Below are 17,555 nucleotides of genomic sequence, written 5' to 3'. Positions count from 1 at the left end.
GTCTTGATAATCAGTTCTATCCTAGGGATTCAACAAAATTCAAGGGGCAGTAAGATTGATTCAGACTGTTTATGGAAAGGTGAGATCAGTTTCACTGAAGAGGAAATATGGCAGGGTAGAAAGTATACATGGCTAAACCGAAGACTTCAGCAACTGTGCTGGCCTTGCCACTGAGGAGGAGGATAGAACAGCTGAAGAACTAAAAGATAAAAGAAGCCAGGCCGGGCGTGGTGGCTCAAGCCTGTAATCCCAGCACTTTGGGAGGCCGAGACGAGCGGATCACGAGGTCAGGAGATCGAGACCATCCTGGCTAACATGGTGAAACCCCGTCTCTACTAAAAAATACAAAAAAACTAGCCGGGCGAGGTGGCGGGCGCCTGTAGTCCCAGCTACTCGGGAGGCTGAGGCAGGAGAATGGCGGGAACCCGGGAGGCGGAGCTTGCAGTGAGCTGAGATTGCACCACTGCACTCCAGCCAGGGTGACAGAGCGAGACTCCGTCTCAAAAAAATAAAAATAAAAATAGAAAAAAAGATAAAAGAAGCCAACAAAAAGCCACCAACACCACCACAACAAACACCAAGCTTTACCACACTGAAGACTGGCTGTTGAGGGTAAAAATTCCAAAGGAACTACATGCGTGTTGGTTTCAGGTAAAGGCAAAAGGCTGAGGAAGGGAACTGCAGATTTAGGAAATGCTCTAAACTACTTTCAACAACAATAGCAACAACAACAAAAAGGCTCATCTGTCAGTTTAACTAAATTACACAGAGTGAAGGTATAGGATTCACAATTAATTCATTCCAAGGGATTACAGACTTTTGCCAAAGTGAGAGGAAAAGATGAGCCCTTGGTAGTGCTGAGCAAGGTGCAGGGGATCCCCAGGCAATTTGGAAACTTGAGGTTAAAAAAAGCAAAGACGATAAAAAATAACTGGAGGGACTATTTCCCAGAGAGCGGACGCTTCCACCTCTACTTTTGCCAGCTGTCCTGGTTCTGCCCATCCTGATTTGGCTCCTAGTTGTGTGGTCCTGGATATCCAAGGTCATCAACCTCCTGAACAACTGGTTTCTTTAGGCTCAGTTGGATCATCAAGTTGCTCTGCTGCACACAGAGCTCAGGAAGTTTAATTCTAGTCTTAAGACTGAAAATCTTTCTCCCTCTATTGTCTCTGCATGTGGGGGGAATGTGTTTGGAACCCACACACACCCTCAAATGCAGAGACATATATGGAGAAAAAGACATGGAAATACACAGAGAGAAATGGAGAGGAATTTATCAATTCTCCTTGATGGAAAAAAGTTTAGCTTCTTCCTTCCTGGAAGAGGCTAAATGTTAACAAGGTCATCAACAGGACTCAAAACAAGTAACATACTAACCATCTTCCACAGGTAAGGCAGAGTTATTAGGCTCAGAGGAAAAAAAAAAAAAAAAAAAGGCATAGGGCACACTTATTGTTCCTTGTTTCAAAGGAGTTAAGTTGCTTTATTTCCTGAATGTAATCAGACAGGAGACAATGCTTCAACTCCCTGGGGTGACTAAGGATGTAGATTTAGAAAAACACATGTAATAGAGTTGTACGGAACTACCCTAGCTTTCCTTTTCTCGTGATCACCAAAGAAGTCTCACAGAAAATTCTGCAGCAAATAGGAGTCCTTTTATGCATACAAACACTTTTATTCATTTACTGTTGCCCATTTGCTGGGTGGATTTCACGCAATCTCAGTGGAATCTACAAGGGACCTCAGAAAATCATACATGTGCACAGAGCCTCTTAAAAATCACTCTGTCTTAGATCGCCTATGGATTAGAACTTCTGGAAAGGGGGATAGTGTAAGGTCATCTTCCCTATAGACACCACCTAGAATCCGGCATATCCACATCTGAGACCAGGATGGCACCATCTTAGAAGGGCAGCTAGGTTTTGCTCCTCTCTGTACTTTCCTAACTGGGAAAAACAAGTTCAAAACTCCAGATTAACTAGGGTCACTCTGATGCCATAAATCCAACCCACACAGTTTTAAAAGAATGAAAAAAAAAAAAAGAATGAAACCCTTTGTGCATTCTTGTAATGGCAGGATAGAGGACCCTTGCTAAAAGACCTCTCTGAAACCGCAGAAATTTAACTTAAAACACTGAGTATTTAACCTTATTTTCTATTACACTCCTCCTACGACTGGTTTCCCAATCAGAGATCATGTTTGTTTTTAGGTGTTTGCTCAGCGCCAAGAGGTGGTTAAGATGGCTGACTAGCATCAAGCCACTCAAGACCACTACGCCAGTCTATTCATTGTATTAGATACCTTGAGCAAATTATCTCATCAACCCCCGTCTGTTTCCCAATCTGTAAGATAGGTCAGTAAAGATTCAGTTAGCACGCTCTTAACAAACGAAGCTCTTTGTTGTTATTATTATTGTGCATTACTGTTTTAGTCTGGGCTTCCCCAAAAAGCAGCTGTAAGACAAGGGTCCCTGTGGAAGTCACTTATTTGGGAGATGACCAATACACTGACTGGGGAGTAGGGAAGCACGACAGGAATGGCAAGATGTAAAAAATAATACCTACACATATATATTTAGAGAGACAGAAAATATATATATATCTTCTCAAAAGAGCTATCACTGTGAATGACTGGAGCTTAATCTCACTGGGGAACTCTGAGAGCTAGAATAGATATAGATATAGAAATAGATATAGATACACACATAGATATAGATATATAGATATGGCTCAGTGTTATGCCCACAGGGCAAGGGAGTCTGCCTTGACTGTCTGTCATTGCCGCGTTACCAGAGAAGGCAAAAAGGACATCCGGGGCCAGAGAAAGCACTTGATCAAAGAAATGTAGGGTCTGGAGGCTAGAAGCCTGCTGGAATGTCCCCTAAGGGCCAGGGGATGTGGGCGGAGCCTGAGGGCAATGCTACCATGGCACCTTAGCCTGAGACACACACCTGCCTCCACCAACCCATGCAATTCCTTCCCAATCCTCAAAGCCAGCTCCCGACCTGACTCCCTCCTGACAGGCTCCCTGCCCATGCCAGTGCTCACTAACCTCCCAAATGCTTCCTGCACATATGCTTACTCCACCGGTGCCAGCAGGATTCACCAGGGAACCTTCATCATCTCTTCCAAATGGTGTGTTTTCCTTATACATTGGAGCTTAAAAGCATACAATCTGGAACCTAAATTGGTCCTACTGACTGGCTTTAGCTTTAAGAGCTATGTCACCTTGCCCACGTCACTTAATCTATGTCTCAGTTTCCCACCATGTAAGATGGAGTAATAATAGCTAAACCTGATCCTAAAGTTCTTATACAAACTAAACAACCTAAAACATTGAGATTCTTAGATAATGCCAGGCATACAGTAATCACTCAATAAATCACAGCTATTTTTTAATGACTGAAAAAGAAATCCCATTTTGCTACTGATTGATAGTTATTCTAAAATACAAAAAGTCAAACCATCAGCCAAAGTGACATACAACCACATTACTAGTTAATCTGTAGAACTGCTCTCAAACTTTACGTGATTACCCTATTCAATCCTCTAAACTTTATAAAGTAGGTATTATTATTAACCATTTTATAGATGAGCAGGGATTTTAATCAAAATAATCTAGCTCCCAAGGCTCTGTCCTTAAAATGAAATTGTGGTACAGTTTGTCTGCAAAAAAGAGTTCTTAATTCTCAAGCTATTCTACACTCAGACTCAGCAACTCACCAAAATTACTGTTTAAGCGTCCCTACTGGTTACTGCCTTTAGTGGCTTCCCGTAAGTTGATCTTGGCTGATTCTTTACATGAGCCTTTCAGATTTCAGGGTGGTGATTTGACTTGTGACCTCAATTATCTGAGGGACCTACGGAAAGTATTTGATTTTTCAGTTTGTCCAGCTTTTTTTATTGTGACGATGATGACTTCTAGTATCTTTATGTGTCAGAGCTGAGACCAGAAGTTACCCCCAATTGTCTACTAGTAAGATACGACACTTTGACTACCAAAAAATTAGGGAGGACATCATCTCGGCATAAGGAATAGTTTTTCCCAAGAAAGGTATCTGGTGACTTCCATTACACGTTAAAATATTCAGGCATTTTAAAAACATTTCAAATATAGAAAATCTCACTATGTAAAACTTATATTCTACATCAATTGTAACTGTTTTCTTGAGGACAAGAAAACAGTTACAATTGATGTAGAATATAAGTTTGTAGATCTATACAGCATAGAATACTATAGAGAATAGTACCAAGTAATGTTCAAATACCCAACTTCTTTTGGTATTTGTTATCACAGTCACAGATAAAAAAAAAAAGAAAAGAAAAGAAAAAAAATCAGTTTTAAAAATCAAGTTTAAAAAAAAAGTAACAATAATCCAAATTTCATTTTTCTCATCTTAGAATGTATTCTATGTAAATAGAAAAGCACCCACACCTTCTCCAACTTTATCCTACCAGGGCCAGCCATCTGGCTGGCTAGGACTCTGGTTGGGAGGACTTCAGGGGGTTGGGGAGTTGCAAGGCGTTCCATCTTGGCTTTCCTTCACCCCCAGGCCCTACCCTGCAAAGCAAGGATTACTCTGAGAGAGAAGTCAGAGGGGCGAAAACTGCTTTTCTACCTTTTAAGAATTACTAGCATAAAGGATCACTGTCCTTGTGTTTTGCCAGATCACTGAAAGCTGCATGGTCAGTTCATATCATGTTGTCTTTATAGAATGACGTTTGCGGAGATATAATCTAATATTAGAGGCCTTGACATAGGTCTCACCCAAAGAATCATCTTTATATCGTTGTGAAGCACCATTCAGACAATGTTTCTCATGCAAAATCTCATCACAGCTAGAAAAAGCTTAAGTCTGCCTAGTAAATGAATATGCTTCCCTCTGCTGAAAGCCACGCAACCATTTGGGTTGGTTGTTTTCTTTCTTTACTACAAGCTTGTGTCTTATGTCATGTAAAACAGATACTTTTTGGAAATGGGCAAATAACGTAAAAATATACGTCAATATTGAAAATGTTAAGGCAGTCTAATTCAGAGAAAACCTTAGGGAAGTTTCCTCAGCCCAGTCAGGCTTTGAAAGATAAAAAGTGGATGAAAGAAAGGTATTTTAAAGAAAGAAAACAGCATGTATGTGTTGTTACCGTAGAGACATAAAATACAATAATGTTTAGGGATGTAGAAGTAATTAGTATGCTCCATTCTGCTCTGCTATAATGCTTGTTTTGAAATGAAAAAATTTGCTCAAATGCAACTTGTATATTAGGGAATAATTTGAGCAAAAGCGCAAATTTCACTTTTGATGCATGCAGAAAACTGCACCCTGCTGAGGCAAACTGCACAGAAATTCACAAAATGAACAAGTTTATACATTTCAAACATCTATCAGTTACCCCAGGTCGGAGTACATTATAAGCTATACCTATTCACAGGTGCAGTTAACAACTTTCCATCCACTACTTGACAAAACCCTCCTCCCACTACTTGACAAAAATTCATAAGATGCAATCCTGACAACTACTTCCACAAGCAAAGGTCAGGACTTTTGAAGGTAAAATGCCATATTTTCTTACATTCACAGTACTTACATATTTTTTAACCATTTAATAATGGCTGGTTGTCAGTCATTATTATCCCACTTCTACTGCATGTTCTCCATGTTTTACTCTCACACTTCCATTTTTTTTTTTTTTTTTTTTTTTGAGATGGCGTTTCACTCTTGTTGCCCAGGCTGGAGTGCAATGGCACAATCTCAGCTCACTGCAACCACCACATCCCAGGTTCAAGCAATTATCCTGCCTCAGCCCCCTGAGCAGCTGGGACTACAGGCACTCGCCACCAAGCCTGGTTAATTTTTGCAGTTTTAGTACAGAAAAGGTTTCACCATGTTGGCCAGGCTGGTCTTGAACTCCTGACCTGAGGTGATCCACACGCCTCGGCCTCCCAAAGTGCTAGGATTACAGGTGTGAGTCACCGCACCCGGCCTACACTTCCATTCTTTAATTAAACCTACAAAAGTTAGAAGTTCTCATTACTCAAATATTGAAAATACCACATGCTTTTAATTTTCTCAGACAAATCAGAATTAGAGGGGATAAATTCTCTATCAAATATGCCCCTATTTTTCCTTTTCTGATTTCTCTATCAAAAGTTGTTTTACTATCCTTCATACAAACTTTAAAAATGAGATTCATTTAATTTTGGCATTTGTTTACTTGACTGTATGTCCTAAATGTGCCAAGGTTTCATGTCTGATTATAGTTATTCAAGGACACAAGCAACATTTCCATTTGGCCAGATGCTTTCAGTAAGATAAATAAGTATAATATTCACTGTGAGTATATAATCCTGACCACCAATTTCAACAAAGAAGTAATGGAAAAATAAAAACAAGAACCCAAGATCAGATGTTCTGACAACACATGCAGCTCAATGAACAAACTGCATTTACATTCATTGCGCATGTTTCACTTCCAGACAGCACACAAGGTCAAACTACTAACCGTCAGTTACAATAAGCTTCTAAACTGCTGGTCAATTACCTGGTTAATAACAAAAGACAAGGCTATGACATCATTACAGTTATAATTAATTTACACAGATCAGCTTCCTGTTAATCAAATATATCTTTAAAAGCATTTAATTATTTTTCACCTAGAAAGCAACATTCAGCTTCGTTAAATGAAAAGCAATCTTGTTGAATTCAACACGAAAGGCTGTCAGGCTGCTCTAAGACGTAAAGAACAAACAGCTTCACAGGGCACACTGCTGCAATACAGGAGCTGTTGCCACATTCACAGCAAACAGAAGCACAAGATGATGGATAATACAACACATTTTTAACAGTTTCAGAATATAAAGAAGTTGTCAGGAAACTGAAAGTAAAGAGATGGGCTTTGGGAAAAGAAATGTCCCAGTGCTTTTTGCCAAAATTATATACAGGGGTAGCAATATTAACATATGCAGTATAGGACAGCAGTTAAGGGCATGGTCCTTGGCTCTACGATACACCAGCCACGTGCCCTTAGGAAAGTTAACCTTCAGAGTTTCACTTGTAAAAGAAGATAACATAGGTTCATTTGGTTTCACGAGGATTAAATGGGATTATGTATATATATTTATTACACAAAATCACAAATTGTGACATGATAGTGGTTTTGCCCATATAAACAAATAAGACTTAAAATGTTTTTGATAACACAGTAACTAATTAACATTTTCCATGACTTTCTGTGACCCTACATTTTAAAACTGCATAATGTGATTAAATTACACATACATTTTTTAAAAAGTATAACAAATACAGAGAAGCAACCTGAAAGCAGAAATTATGTTTTCATTTAAATAAGCTTTATGTAAAATCTCAAACCAGGATCTCTGTCAAGATTATCTGATGATTTGAGAATTTAATGAGCCTCCATTTTAGGAGGAAAAAAAAAAAGTCAGCGTCAGCTGGCAAAATTCTTTCTCCACCTTTTAGAAGTGTTACATAGCATAAACGAAAATGATTAGACTATATTTATACATAAAAAATAATGGCTAAAAAATGAAACTACCAGATTTTGTATATAACCTTAAATTTCGCTCTACTGCTAGGTGAATTAGTGCCAACTCCAATTCTGACCCATCGCCATTTATGATTTCCAGTATCAATCATAAGCCAATTTCTTCTCTCAGAGACCACAAGGTTTAGTGTAATGAAGGCTCATTAAAGTTCTCCAACTGACAGCCCTTCAGACCTAGGTTTTTAAACCAGGAGGCACACAGGGAACAGCAATGCCAGCATCCCATGATCGCTGCTTCAACAGGATTTAAGTAGTTCCATTCTCAGGTTTACTCTGCACCAGATTTCTTTGTCTACCTAAAGTCAATGAAAAAATGAGAGCTATCACTGCTCCCTGCCCCCATTTAAATTAATCTGTGTAAGAAGTGTTTGTGAATTATTTATGTAACTGAAGTCTTCCCTGCACAACAACTAGTGAAAAGAGGGAAAAAGCATGCCATGCTTCAAATATATGTTATATTACCACAAACCACATGGGATGTCCACAAATTATTAAGTGATAGGGAACAGCTCAGGGCTTTTTGCCTGCATAGCATCAATACTTCATTTTTTCAGTAACAGGAATCTGTCTCTCACTCCCATTGGATGTGGTCTTCGGTGGGGGACAGGGGTGGGGGGGGCAGCTATCAATCAAGGGGGCCATTTCTAATACTGGTCCAAGGTGATAGTGACCAAAGTTGGAATAATAACTATTTCCCTGGAATTTAAAACTTGTGCTGAGAAACTATGTGATCAACAACTTTTGGAGCTGGTTCTCAGAGCGTTAATTTGAAGAGTTTTCCAGATCTACCAAGTCTCCCCAAACCTCAAGAGCTCACATAGCTGCTGACCTTTATGCACATAAACTAGAAAATCCAGAGGAAATGGCTACATTCCTGGACTCATACACCCTCTCAAGACTGAACTAGGAAGAAATCGAATCCCTGAATAGACTAACAATGAGTTTTGAAATTGAAACAGTAACAAATAGCCTACCAACCGAAAAAAGCCCAGGACCAGATGGATTCATAGCTGAATTCTACCAGGGTACAAAGAAGAGCAGGTACTATTCCTGCTGAAACTATTCCAAACAATCGAAAAGGAAGGACTCCTCCCTAACTTCTTCTATGAAGCCAGCATTATGCTGATACCAAAACCTGGCAGAGATACAACAACCAAAAAGAAAACTTCAGGCCAATATCCTTGATGAATGAACATCAATGCAAAAATCCTTAACAAAATACTGGCAAACTGCATCCACCAGCACATCCAAAAGCTTATCTACCTCAATCAAGTTGGCTTCATCCCGGGATGCCAGGTTGGTTCAACATACACAAATCAATAAATGTGATTTATCACATAAACAGAACTAAAGACAGAAACCACATGACTATCTCAATTGATGCAGAAAAGGCCTTCGATAAAATTCAACATCCCTTCATATTAAACTCTCAAAAAACTAGGGATTAAAGGCACTTACCTCAAAATAATAACAGCCATATATGACAAAGGCACATACTTCAAAATAATAACAGCCATATATGACAAAGGCACATACCTCAAAATAACAAGAGCCATATATGACAAACCCACAGCCAATATCATACTGAATGGGCAAAAGCTAGAAGCATTCCCCCTGAAAACCAGCACAAGACAAGGATGCCCTCTCTCACCACTCCTATTCAGCATAGCATTGGAAGTTCTGGCCAGCACAATCAGGCAAGAGAAAGAAATAAAGGGTATTCAAAAAGAGAGGAAGTGAAATTACCTTTGTTTGCAGATGACATGATCCTATACCTAGACAACCCCATCGTGCCAGCCCAAAAGCTTCTTAAGCTGATAAGCAACTTCAGCAAAGTCTCAGGATACAAAAATCAATGTGCAAAAATTGCTAATATTCCTATACACCAACACCAGGCAATCAGAGAGCCAAATCATAAATGAACTCCCATTCACAATTGCTACAAAAAGAATAAAATACCTAGGAATACAGCCAACAAGGGAAGTGCAAGACTTCTTCAAGGAGAACTACAAACCACTGCTCAAAGAAATCAGAGAGGACACAAACAAATGGAAAAACATTCCATCCTCATGAACAGAAAGAATCAATATCATGAAAATGGCCATACTGCCCAAAGTAATTTATAGAATTAATGCTATTCCCACTAAACTTCCATTGACATTCTTCACAGATTTAGATAAAACTATTTTATGGAATCAAAAAGAGCCCAAGTAGCCAAGACAATTCTAAGCAAAAAGAACAAAGCTGGAGGCATCATACTACCACACTTCAAACTATACTAAAATGCTACAGTAACCAAAACAGCCATGGTACTGGTACAAGAACAGATACATAGACAGATGGAACAAATTAGAGAACTCAGATATGAGACCACACACCTACAACCATCTGATCTTTGACAAATCTGGCAAAACAACAAATAAAGGATTCCCTATTTAATAAATGGTGCTGGGAGAAATGGGTAGCCATATGCAGAAAACTGAAACTAGACCCCTTATATCACACACAAAAATTAACTCATGTTGAAGTAAAGACTTAAATGTCAAACTCAAAACTATAAAAACCCTAGAAGAAAATCTAGGCAATACGATTCAGGACATAGGTATGGGCAAAGATTTCATGATGAAAACACCAAAAGCAATTATAACAGAAGCAAAAATAGACAGATGGGACCTGATTAAAGAGTTTAATCAGCAAAAGAAACTATCATCAGAATGAACAGACAACCTACAGAATGGGAAAAAAATTTTAAAATCTATCCATCTGACAAAGGTTTAATATCCAGAGTCTACAAAGAACTTAAATTTAGGAGAAAAAAACAACCCCATTAAAAAGTGGGCAAAGGACATGAACAGACACTTCTCAAAAGAAAACACACATGCAGCCATGACACATATGGAAAAAAGTTCAACGTCACTGATCATTAGAGAAATGCAAATCAAAACCACAGTGAGATACTATCTCATGCCAGCCAGAATGGGTATTATTAAAAAGTCAAAAAACAACAGATGCTGGTGAGGTTGCAGAGAAAACAGAATGCTACTACAGTGTTGGTGGAAATGTAAGTTACTTCAACCATTGCGTAAGACAGACTGGTGATTCCTAAAGACCTAGAGGTAGAAATACCATTTGACCCAGCATTCCCATTACTGGGTATATACCCAAAGGAATAGAAATCATTCCATTTTAAAGATACGTGCATGCATATGTTCAGTGCAGCACTATTCACAATAGCAAAAATGTGGAATTGACCTAAACGCCCATCAATGACAGATGGATAAAGAAGATGTACATATGGAATATTATGCAGCCATACAAAGGAATGAAAGCATGTCCTTTGCAGGGACATGGATAAAGCTAGAAGTCATTTTCCTCAGCAAACTAACATGGGAACAGAAAAGCAAACACTGCATGTTCTCACTTATATTTGGGAGCTAGATGATGAGAACACAAGGATATATGGCGGGGGACCACCACACACTGGGGCCTGTCAGGGAGGTGTGGTAGGCAGGGAGAAACGATAGCTAATGGATGTGGGGCTTAATACCTAGGTGACTGGATGATTTATGCAGCAAACCACCATGGCACATATTTACCTATGTAACAAACCTGCACATCCTACACATGTACCCTTGAACTTAAAAGCTGAAGAAAAAAAAATTAGCTGGATGTGGTGGCACATGTCTGTAGTCCCAGCTACTTGGGAGGCTCAGGTGGGAGAATCAACTGAGCCCAAGAGGTCCCGGCTGCAGTGAGTCAAGATCACACCACTGCACTCCAACCTGGGTAACAGAGTGAGACGCTGTCTCAAAAAAATAAATAAATGAATGAAAAATGAATATGCCTTGAAAAAAAAAATTCCTTCAATATGTTAGGATAAGGGGACTACATGGGCAGTGTGCACAAAATTCATTCCTAGACTTGTTCAAATTTAGAATCATAACTGATTCATTGCAACACACATAATTGCAATATTGCTGGTATCAGCAATATATTTTAAAAAAAAAGGTAGTGAATTTTTTTTCACAGTATTGCCCAAGAGACTTCTTACTCAAAGAAAAAAAACCCAAATTATATGTAGTTGCCAAAACACACATATACACACACAAGTCCACACACACACACCTCTATACATTATTTATAAAACTGAAGTCATTGTAAGTAACATTTATATTTATTTCATTCATTACTACTCTGATATTGTGACTTTGCATTAAAAATGCATAAGCAAGTTAACACCTGGAGAAACAGCTGTTGGTGTAATGACAACACTCCTGGAGCTAATGCCAGAAGATCTGGGGTCAAATATGGATGCCATCGTATACTAGTATGTGGCCTTGGGCAAATCATATAATCAGTACTGTAGAGCTTCTGTTTCTTTATCCATAGACAGAAAAAATTCCACTTACATCCTAGAATCACCATCAAGAATAGATGAAATAGGGTATTATATTAAAGCGTGTAGCACATCACCAAAGTTTTTCACTCTCCTTTCCTCTCCTTAATCAGCCTTTCCTGCCCTTAGAACTAGATTCTATTGCTGTGTAATTATGAGGTGCATGTAACAATGTCCAAGAAACTAGATGGTAAATAACTCCAACATGCAAACCTAAATGCACACATTGTTAGTTGGCCATCATCTAGATCCCAAAGGGCTCTTGCCCACTATCTGTTGCTTCCCAGAAATTTGATAGATTTTCTTCCCTGAATACAGCCAAAATTATCTATGGGCTTTCAAATATCACCATCATGATACTGCCACAAAGCAGCTGGTTGATTGAAAGTAACTCCCCCTCCCCCAGGCTCCAGCTGTCACCAGGAAACCCTCTTCGATGTGTGAAAAAGACAATGTAATATCACTATCACTGTTAATAACAATCTAACAAATACTTAAAATTTGAAATTATTTTTCTTATGAAGGCTCATTAACTGAAAATTAACTCTCTGAAAAAAAAAAGCACTTTACCATATAAATATAGAGAAGTTGCTTCCATACAACAAAAAAATGACAGGGCTATAAACACAAGTAGTACAATTCCTTTGACTCCCTGTTTCTTTTTTCCTGAGTCATTTGTAATCCTAAACAACAGTCAGTTAAAATGCCAAATAACTTTTAATAGTGATATAACTGTCACAACTTGGAGGGATTTTTTAAAAAGCTAATTCCTCAAAAAAGAGCACAGAATCCCACTTTGTAAAATACGGGTCAGGTGGATTTTTTTTTCTCAATAATCACTCACTCCCCTGCATGAGAAGCCATCCATATGGTGACATGGCTGACAACCTTGGAAACTGTCTTCAGAACAAGTTTGTGAATCCCACTTACCACAATTCTTAATACCATTACTTTTTAGGTATAGCTCATGCCCTGAGGATTTCTGTTCCACCACAGAGCTTCATGTCCAGCTCCCCAGAATCCTAGGTTCCCTAGGCACACCTCCTAGCATCGCTGCCAAGGACCAAGAGCCTGTGCCCTTCAACCTCACTGCTCTTAAAGCTTCTCGGCTCCTGAGTTTTACAGATAAGATTCTGTTTAAGAGGCTCCCTGTTGAAAAGATATGAGGACCACTGCTTACATGGCTATAATTGCAACATAAAAGGAAATCTACCTTTTAAAGAATCGCTTGTTTTTAATAGATTTTTTAAACAACGTTTACATATACATATATGTACCTAATTTTCCATAAATGTATAATTTCCTTTTACACTTGGTCCCCATCCCCGTATTCCAATATACTGACAAATAAACATTATCACCTAGTGTGAGTCCTTTCAAGTATTTTCTGCACTCATACGTTCATATGCAATATATACACACAAATACATGTAAGAATTTTGTTATCCCTTATTAAAAATGGAATGTAAAACTTTTCACTTTGCTATTAAGAACTTGTGTTTTTAAAAAATATTAGCAATTTCAGGGCTAACAGCATTTTCTCATCCTTTGATGCATACCTTCAGTGAGGTCTCATTTCCTGTAACAGTGTCCCCTTCTCTAGTTGACTGTCCCCATTAACTAACTGAAGATACTTTATTATTCATCCCCTGACCTTTGGATGTTTACCCTCCTGTAATCATCCAAAACAATTTCTAGAAGTTGCTGTTACAGTGATAAAACTGAAGATGGTGTTTTTCCACGTTAAACTTCCAACTTTTTTCAAGTGTTTTTTCTCATTCACAATAATGTGAAAGCTTTGACTCCATTTCAGCATTTTATGGTTAAAAAGAAAAGCAGTACAGTTAGGTAACAAAATTACCTCTTTTATAAAAATATTACAAAATGAATGGCATAAAGTTAGGTTTGAGGTGACAAATACCTTTTTTTCCCTTTGTCCGACACATATTTACTGCGCCTCTGTGCCTAAAACATGTTTTATGCGTTACTTCATTTAATTCAATGGCCTGCAGTAGCACATCCTATGACTCCTACTTTACAGAAATTCAAGTGGGGAGGATGTTAATTTGCCTAAGGGACGCAATCACTAAGTAGCAGACGCAAGATTCCGAGCAGAAAGACTTGTCTGACCCAAAACCACGGATAGCAATCTGTCTCTCCGATAGGGAGAACAACAACAACAACAACAAAATTTGATGCCTTTGAAAAATAAACATTTCATGATGGGGCAGTGCCAATTTGGCGGCAGAGCTAACGAAATTATTTCCAGAATAATCCATCCAAAGTGACTCATGTTTCACCTGAAAACTCTCAATATCCAGGAGCCATGGTGTAGCCTTGGGAGCAGTGTGCTCTAATCAAAACGACATGTGTAGACCACGGTTTGGCACTGACCTTCTCAACATTGCAGTGAACGTAGCCTTTAGAGCAGCTGCTTTAAATCTTGAATATTTCTTTATCCCCCTACAATGGGCCCCTGAAGGAATTAAAGTTGTAAGAAAACACTGCATCTAAAAAACACAGCAGGTTGAGGGCACTCCTGTGATCCTTCCTGAAAAGGGAGGTATCTAAAGTAGACATGAGAGCTTTGCTACCGTGGAGCTGTATGACATATGGGAAACAAAGATAAGGATAGAAACATCTTCAGCCTTGGATTTTGCTTGCAAGTCACTATGTTACAATACTTCTCAACTCCAAAACTAGTGCTTACCTCTGGTCTTTACCAAATTCTGGGTCAAACAAGGTATAACTAAACTGAAGACGAGGCAGGTGTATCACCTGAAGTCAGGAGTTTGAGACCACTTGGCAAACACCTCTACTAAAAATGCAAAAATTAGCTGGGAGTGGTGGCAGACACCTGTAATCCCAGCTACTTGGGAGGCTGAGGCAGGAGAATCGCTTACACCTGGGAGGCAGAAGTTATAGTGAGCCCAGATCGCGCCATTGCACTCCAGCCTGGGCGGCAGAAAGCGACTCTGTCTCCAAATAAACAAATAAAACTGAAGAGCTCACAAGGTCAAAGAATTAAAAACTACTCTTCAACATAAATACCAACGTTATTCTTAAAAATCCCACAACCACAATAGCATTAGTATGCACCGCTTTAACTTTTAACTGAACATCCTGCATCCAACAACCTTGACTACACAGAATTGAGAATCCCGAGGTAAACAAAATACCCTCTAAGCAGTGGTCCCAATATCCATGCACTACAACTCATATCTACCCCGCTGAAGAATCCTTCCAGCACAAACTATGTACTTACTTTATGCAGTTCTAGTAAGTTATTTAATAACATCTTTGGGGGTTTTCTATGTGTTTGGTGTTAAACATTTTTCTTGCATCTTCATACTCCTGCCCTGTGAGGTAACATGTCCAAGTGTCTCCATCTAGGAATTACTTCAATTCAAATTCCATTATATGTGACTCCACAATGGGTGTTATCACTACGCCAGTAATTCTCAAACTTTAGCATCCAGGTGCACTGGTACCAACTGGAAGGCTTGTTAAAACATATTTCTGATTCAGTAAGTTTGGGGTGAGATCCCAAAATGTGCATTTCCAAAAAGTTTCCAAGTGATGCTGATGCTAGCGTCCTATTGGGACTATTTAGAAACCAACGCACTTCTATTCTCCTTTGAAAGAATATTTGTTTTCCACAGCGATGGCAGGCCCGCAGCAAATCAGGAGCCTTTAAAGTTTATTAGAACCACCTTTAAAAGACACACAAATGTGAGAAATTAGATAAAGCCTTCTAACAAGCAATTTCAAAGGGAGGGGGAAAAAAAAAAAGTCTGGGAGTCACTGAGTGTACTGCAAGGAGACCTAAACACCTCGATAACTGAATCATAAGTAGGCAGGCAATCATTCATTTTGACAGTAACGCTGAGTCTTCAAAAGAGTTTATGCTCAGTCTAGAAAAACAAATAAGGATGTGATCCGTTTCTTGCAAACGTTTATCCAAAGGTTTTTAGGTTTGGGCAGAAAGGGTTTTACTTTGGTGAATTTTTTGTCCCCTAATAAGAGTTATTACTGCGGTGAGAGTTAGGCTTGTGTTGAGAAGCTGAAAGCTGTCCCGACAGCACCTGAAACTGCATGCTCTGCTGCTGACGCAACTTCACTTCAAACTTCCTGCTTTCAAAAGGAACCCTTTAAACGCGCTCAGCGCCAACCCCTTCCTCCGAGTGTGGGCACGTCGTTCCCGTGCGGTCCGGCGGAGAAGGGGCAACGTCCACAGGACCCCGGTAGAGTTGCCCCAGGAAACGCCCTCCCCGCTCTCGAACTTGCCCCGGACGGGGAGGCTATGCCTCCAACCCTGCCATGCCTCCCTCGCCCTGGCCCCCCGGGAGGCGTCGACCTCCGCCCAGCAGCCCCTGCCCGGCGGCCAGCGCCCGCAGCCCGGGAAAACAGCGAGAGACGCCTCTCAGAACCGACGACAGGAGCCGGACCAAACAGACGCGGAAACTCACGCTCTCTACGACCCGCCTGCGTCCCCACGTCTTCGCGTGCACGTGCGTCATCACGCACATTCCCGATTCCCGGGCGCTCCCGGTTCCTCCGGGCCGGGTACGGGAGGGGAGGGCCCTAAAGCGGACGGCTTGGCCATGGCGCATGCCCAGTTGTGCGCGCCCGCGCTCTGCTATCTGCGGGCAGCGTGAGGCGGCACTGGCCCGGAGGGTGCTGCGAGGGCACTGCGGGGCAGGACCGTTGCAGAGCGCAGTAAGGAGAGTGCGCACCCTCGCCCTGTCTTCCAAGCTCCACGTGAAATGTGGATAATAATATTCCTTACTGCCATAAATAGCCACTGGCTGCTCACAACGCGTAAAGCAAACAAGCGACCTGCGTTCAAGGGACCCGACGACGAGGGGAGAAGCGGCGAGTGGGTCCCGGCCGCCTACCCCAGCGGGAGCCTCTGCCCAGGTTCTCTGCCGGGAAGCTTCGCCCTTCTGGGCCCCAGCGCAGCCGCAGGCTGGGTAGCTGCTGCCTGGAAGGGTCAGATACCGCCTGTTAGGCGGAGGGTGGGAGAGACTCTCCCGCTTCAGGAGCTATCTGCAGACAGTGAGAGGGCGGTTTATCGCAGAGTCCCAGAGCCAGCCAGATGGTTGCGGGTGCACCTTCACTCCCAGAAGCTTGGGTCCGGGACCGCACCACGCAGCGTTTGCTCATTTTGAGGGCTTTAGGTGTTTCGTATTTCAGTTAATAGAATTTCGATTACTAGATCACTTGATACCATTTTAATTATTTGCTATCGGGAGCAAGTTTTATGTTCAGCTGTAGGAGTCAGGCTAAATTAAATGCTGCAATGCTGTATTTATTTAATATGATATGAAAAAACTATCTTACAGCCGGGCACGGTAACTCACGCCTGTAATCCCCGCACTTTGGGAGGTCGAAGCAGGAGGATCGCTTGAGCTCCGGAGTTTGAGACCAGCCTGGACAACATAGTGAGACCTTGTCTCTATTTAAAAAACAACAACAGGCCTGGCGCGGTGGCTCGCGCCTGTAGTCCCAGCACTTTGGGAGGCTGAGGCGGGCGGATCACCTGAGGTCAGGAGTTCAAAACCAGCCTGGCCAACATGGCGAAACCCCCTGTCTAC

At 40.7% G+C, this 17,555-nt stretch overlaps 1 protein-coding gene across 2 annotated transcripts in view; it reads right to left on the bottom strand.

Moving 5' to 3' along the window:
* RHBDD1 (rhomboid domain containing 1) overlaps window positions 1-16,581 on the bottom strand; it is a 160,449-nt gene extending 143,868 nt beyond the window's left edge. Inside the window, exons 1-3 of one of the 2 annotated variants that reach the window (XM_025405174.1) lie at window positions 16,428-16,481; window positions 14,353-14,434; window positions 12,889-13,107 (exon numbers count right to left, since the gene is read on the bottom strand). The gene's annotated coding sequence lies outside the window, so the exon portion shown is untranslated. Of the gene's footprint in view, window positions 1-12,888; window positions 13,108-14,352; window positions 14,435-16,427 lie in introns of both variants that reach the window. The other variant, XM_025405173.1, reaches the window with a different exon arrangement.
* Window positions 16,582-17,555: the final 974 nt, after the last annotated feature.

The sequence above is a fragment of the Theropithecus gelada genome, chromosome 12 (assembly GCF_003255815.1).
Source record: "Theropithecus gelada isolate Dixy chromosome 12, Tgel_1.0, whole genome shotgun sequence".
Classification (NCBI taxonomy): Eukaryota; Metazoa; Chordata; class Mammalia; order Primates; family Cercopithecidae; genus Theropithecus; species Theropithecus gelada.
The sequence above is the reverse complement of the archived record's forward strand: the minus strand, read 5'-3'. Positions and strand labels throughout refer to the sequence as shown.